We start from the raw sequence: 6011 nt of genomic DNA, 5'->3' as shown, positions 1-6011 counted from the left end.
ATCGCTATGGAAATCATTGCTCTGGGTGCAGTTAGTGATTGTTTCCCATATTAACACACATCACTCCATGGAATTTGAAGTTCTGTCACTTAGGTTAATAAAATTAGTCTTTACCCCCTGGAATTTAGATCTATGTTTATCTGTGTGACCCTAACATCCCCTCAAAGCCAACTGGCAAGGGAGTTACAAGAGTATCCCGATCCCGGTGCGGACATTCTGGTTCACCAAAGAATATCAGGTGAAGTCTTGAACAAAAGCCAGCTGGTCGTGAATATACTGTAGTTGTGAAATGAATGTACAGCTACTATGTAAGAAGCTATGTATGTACACTGAAAATGTGTTCCTAAAGTCAGGATCAAGGCAGAGCTGAAAAAGAGGTTTCTGTTAGACACAAGTTGTTTATTCCATGTCTCTGGTGCGTAAGTTCAACATTGTAAGTTAACACAATGGAGAGTCATTTCCATATGCAGTCAATGAGAGGGATGTGAAATCCACAGCGGGCAGAAACACCAGAGACCAGGGTTATCCTGACTCTAGGGACAGACAATGAACTATGGGGGATATAAGGAGGCAGCAAAGATGACACCCCTTTATCCTGCACCTAGGAAGTAATTAGGCAGTGCGATTACATTCATGATTACAACCTGCCCTGACTGAAAACCTGCAAAGAACATTTGGGTGAGATAAATGTCTTTCCACAGGTTAGCCTGTTATGTTGTTTAGTCTTTAGAAATTGTGTTATGATTTTGTTTTATATGTACCCCTGTTGTTCCCATTATTCTTTCTCACTATCTCTTGAATCTTGGATCTTTGATGATAAACTTATTGTTGTTTTCACTATAAATATTGTCAGATTTCAGCTGTGTGTGTGTGTGTGTTCTCCCTGTGTGCTGCCCCAGCTCTGCGCAGACAGCCGGCACAGCAGACCTCGAGCGAACTACCCAATGACCACAAGACGCCTAGCCAGGTTTATTGTCAACGAAGCATGGTACTAGCACCTGGCAGATTCTACGAGGATACTAAGACATGTATGCCCATGACAATGGATGCAGCTCAGTGAATGGCAGGACTTTCCATTGCCTCCTCGGCTGGCCAAAGACACTCTCTCCGAGACTCCCTTTTATACATTAATACAAACAAGTAATGTACTGCCCCTCTGACATAGTTAGTTGACATCCTCTTACATAACCAATTACCACCCATCACCTTGTACATCTCTATTCATCACACTGTTATTTTGACCTTATCTTTAGGATGGGGCAGCGGTTTCCTGTTATCTTTAGGGAATGTGTTGGTATCGACATGTTCTGGTACCACCCTTCTGGAATGTATTTGTGTAAGTGCTCTGTGCCTAGCACCTGTTAGAAATGTGCATTTCTGCTCTGTTCTTGCCAGATTCTGTGAGCTTGCAAGCAGACAGAACCTGACTTATGCTCACTTTCCTTCTTTGCTTTATATCAGCAAAGCTTGACCATTACTTTGGTTCAGGCCTTAGGCCTCACATTAGGCCTCTACTACAAGGCCTTATGTTTGAGGCTCTCTTTCTACTATAAATAGTCTCAGTGCTGTGGTATTTTACAAGGCCCTGAGGTACAAACACATGGTAAGAGACAGTCCCTGGTCTGTTCAAAAGAGTTTATAGTCTAAATAGACAAAACAGAAGAGGAGTGAGAGGGGAAATAGGCACAGAGAGATGAAATGACTTGACCAAAGTCATACAACAGGTCTGTGGAAGAAGTAGGAATAGAACGTGGGTCTCCAGTCCAGCACCCTGTTCACTGGGCCATGATGCCTCTCATATACATGTATGTGTGTCTCTCTATATATTTATTTTGAAAGAGAGGGAGTTATTTATTCACTGGAATTTTTATTTGCTACTTTTTCACACTCTTCCTGTATTTGTTTTTCACTCTGCCCATTCACAGCTCCATTGCTTATCCTGTTTATTCACCAGCTTTTTTTCTTTTTGCTGCCTCTCTGGTCCTTCGTTTCACAGACTTTCCTAAACACAGCACATAGCAAAATTATTCAGCAAGAAACCCATGCTGCTTAAGTGGGTCAAAATTAGACAAAATGAGTTTGCCCAGCACTGCCTATTACTGTCAAATAACATTCTTGAATAGCCTAAGAAAGCACTAATGGCATTTGTGTGGTTGTGGATGATATAATATCCCTAGCTGAATAAGAGAAGAAAGAGAAAAAAAAAGAAGAAAATGTCATTTTTTTAGAATCTCATCACATTTAGGCCAAAATTCATCCCTTCGTTCCATGCTACTGATCCTTTATCCTCATTGCAGAGTTCCATAGCTTATTCTGCACTCATTTGTGTCTGTTCAGCCACCTTTAATCACACCGAGTAGGAACCTTACTCTTTGTCTGAAAGCACTAACAAAAGAGGCATTCCATAGATGTTTGAATAAGGTCTCCCTTCGACCATTATACTGGGCTGAATGACCCCAGGGCTCAGTTCTTCAGCATGCTCAGTGTCTTGTAGGATTGAATCCGTGAAGCATAAAAGGCAAAAAAGTTCTTAACTAATTCTTCACTTAGGATCCTGTCCTGCAAAGTGTGGTGGTCCCATCAACTGCTATTGACTTCAATAGGAATGGCGGGTACATGGCCCCCTCTGGGTTCAGGATTTTACACTATGAGGATAAGGTCCATATCCTGTGGAGGTACCTTGCTTTACATCAGGTGAGGATCTTGTCCATATCATCAAAGTATACTTCGGTCAAAGGCTGGTAGAGGTGAGGCAGTTGATTCCTCAGTTCTATTTTCAATAGCAATTTGAGCAGGATAATCTGTGGAAAGAGAATCCACCTCAATTTCTGATAAATCACGTACTCAACACGGCACACCAAGCCATCGCTTCGTTCTCTGCACCAGCTGGAATGTTACTTTCCGCCACAGATTTACACTTTTAACTCAGCTGCATATGTGGAGCTTTCTACTGGAGGCCACGATGCCATTTCTTACAAATTCTACCTTTGTATAAGTGTACCATGTCTGTGATAGGCCGTGCTACATGAAGGGAACAGCATAGGCTAGGGCTTTGAAGCATCATTTTTGTTTATAATTCACTACAAAGAAGATTGCAGCTTTTTGCAAAATAGGGGGGAAAAACAGCAACTGTAGAAGGCAAATATGAAATGTTGCGATATAAGGTTATAGGAATGTGGGCATCCTATAGGATGTGAGTTGTTATAAAAATGCTAGCTTAGCATATCATAGAGGCACAGTGTTGCTCTAAGCATAGGTCTGTGCTTCAGAAAGCCTGGGTTCTAGTCCCACCTCCAGGGGTGACCTTAGCTATGCCTCTCTTTACCTTGTATCTGTCTAGTCTAAACAGGGTGTAAAGAAGACTTAAAAAAAGGGATCAATTTTTTGTAACAGTTGTTACGAAAGATGTGTCCCTGTTTTCTTCAAAAAATGTCAAAATTCAGAGTTTTCCAGGCAGCTCTATTTGTAAACTCTTCCAGGCAGGGACTGTCTCTTACTGTGTCATTATCTGACAAAAAGACATTTTATCTGGAGCCATAAAATAAGAGGAGGTGGTCAACATTATTACCAGCCATGACCACACAGTTTATGGTCTAAAATCATTAAATGTACAGCAGAGTTACCCTATATAAGATGGATATTTTTATAACAAGTTAGAGCTTTTACACAGTCCAATGATTACTCAACTAATCAATGTCTAATCATCTGCCTTTTCCATTTCCATCCTTTTCAGGGACCAATCTACTCCTTGCATTGGTTTCCAGTATCAGCAGTCACCTATGGTCTGCATTCACATTCACTCAATCCAACTCCCTTATTAGATACATATGAGCAAATAAAAGTGAGATTATCATTTTCACATCTTGCCCCAGATAGAAAATAAAGGTGGCTGCGAGGCTGTTAAAGGATCACTCAAAATTATCTCCTACAGTATACTGAAGTGGTAACGTATTCATCCTTTTGCTTTATACTTTCATCTTGTGTGTACAGATAATCTTGTAAGAGACATGAAAAAGTAGCCAATACAATATTTACAGTGCCTGCATTCCTGCTTAGCCTTAGGACTTTCAAGAAAACGAGATCTGACATTTCATGATACATGTATTAATTTTAACTTGGAAAAGACAAAATGTTTTCAAACAAGTAGGTAAATAAATACAAAATCGGCTTATGAATATTTTTTAGTTTTGATGGAAAGTCATATCATTCTGCGGAAGTCATGTTCTCCCTCCAGAGGTTTCACTGGCAATTGTTTGATGCATTATATTGTTCAGAAGAAAATATTTAGAGAAAATCAAAGCTAATAAGCTGTAACCCCGGGTGCTGTCTTTGCAGCGGTCAAATCTTCTGCTGACAGAGATTTCATCATTCACTAGCCCTTGCTAAGAATTTCTGGGTTGACGACTTTTAGATAGTATTAGAGGGGTAGCCGTGTTAGTCTGGATCTGTAAAAGCAGCAAAGAATCCTGTGGCACCTTATAGACTAACAGATGTTTTGGAGCACAAGCTTTCGTGGGTGAATACCCACTTCGTCGGATGCATACCCGACGAAGTGGGTATTCACCCACAAAAGCTCATGCTCCAAAACGTCTGTTAGTCTATAAGGTGCCACAGGATTCTTTGCGACTTTTAGATATACATTATTATGAGTCGCTGTCACGGAGTGTGGGGGAGTCAGAGCCCTGAACCCCCTACTTCCTGTGATTCACTGTGACTCTCAGCCAGCCAGTAAAACAGAAGGTTTATTAGATGACAGAAACACAGCCCCAAGCAGGGCTTGTAGGTACAACCAGGACCCCTCAACCAGGTCCCTCTGGGGGGCAAGGATCTTAGACCCCAGACTTGGGGTTCCCTGCCTCTTCCCAGCCAGCCCAAAACTGAAACCAAAAACCCCTCCAGCAGGCTCTCTTCCCCCTCCTACTCTCCCCCTCTCCCTTTGTCCAGTTTCCCGGGCAAAGGTGTCGACTCGCCCCACCCCTCCTGGCTCAGGTTCCAGGCTCAGGTACAGTCCCTCACCTAAAGTCACCCCCTGCTCTCCCATCCCCCCATGCAGACAGCCCCAGTAAAACTAAACGACATTCCCAGGTCAATCCGCCCCGCTTCCTACTGCATCACAGTCGCTACTTATGAAAAACCTGACAAGACTATTCCATTTTACCCCCATTCCAGGAAAACGGGCCAATGCTCAGCTGCCATACTTTGAAGAATTTCCTGTTTGGCAGTTTAGAAACTTCCAAGAGCAGGGAGTAGAAGCCAGAAAGAGCTATGTTGTCATTGGCCTGAACAAACCAACCCAACCCCCCCGCCAAGGAAAAAATAAAAACAAACAACCAAAACAAAAGAAAACCAACAACAACGGACCATATTTTAAATATGAGCTTCTGTTTTACACATCCCGCAGCTCGACAATGTTTTTGGAAAGAATCCATAGCAGCCCACTTTTTCCCCGCCATCTGTCAACAGTAGCATTGCTTACTGCAAGAGCTTAGAGGCAATGCATGAAGCCTAGCAAGAGTTAAACAATCAGTTTTAAGAATTAAGAGAGTGGGGAAATTCTAAGGGCGATCAGTCTTGGGGGGGGGGTGTCGATCTAAGATACGCAACTTCAGCGACACTATTCGCGTAGCTGAAGTCAAAGTATTTTCAGTTCGACTTACCTGGCCGTCCTCACGGCGGCAAGTCAATTGCTGTGGCTATCCCGTCGACTCCACTTACTCCTCCTGCCAAAGTGGAGTATGGGCGTCGATTCGGGGATCGATTTATCGCATCTAGGCGAGACGCGATAAATCGATTCCCGATAGATCGATTACTACCCGCCGATCCGGCAGGTAGTGTAGACATGGTCTTGAATGTTGTGAGTAAGAAAGGGAGGCAATAGCATGTTAAATTGGAAAGGGATCATCGGGCCTTTGGGCTAAACTCCCTGGCTTTTATCAGTTTGTGGTGCAACCCTGACATTATTTAAAAGTGGATTTGGGTGTGTTTATTTTACAGATGGACCAAAGAGTTTC

Source organism: Mauremys mutica, chromosome 6, assembly GCF_020497125.1.
Source record: "Mauremys mutica isolate MM-2020 ecotype Southern chromosome 6, ASM2049712v1, whole genome shotgun sequence".
Taxonomy (NCBI): Eukaryota; Metazoa; Chordata; order Testudines; family Geoemydidae; genus Mauremys; species Mauremys mutica.
The sequence above is the reverse complement of the archived record's forward strand: the minus strand, read 5'-3'. Positions refer to the sequence as shown.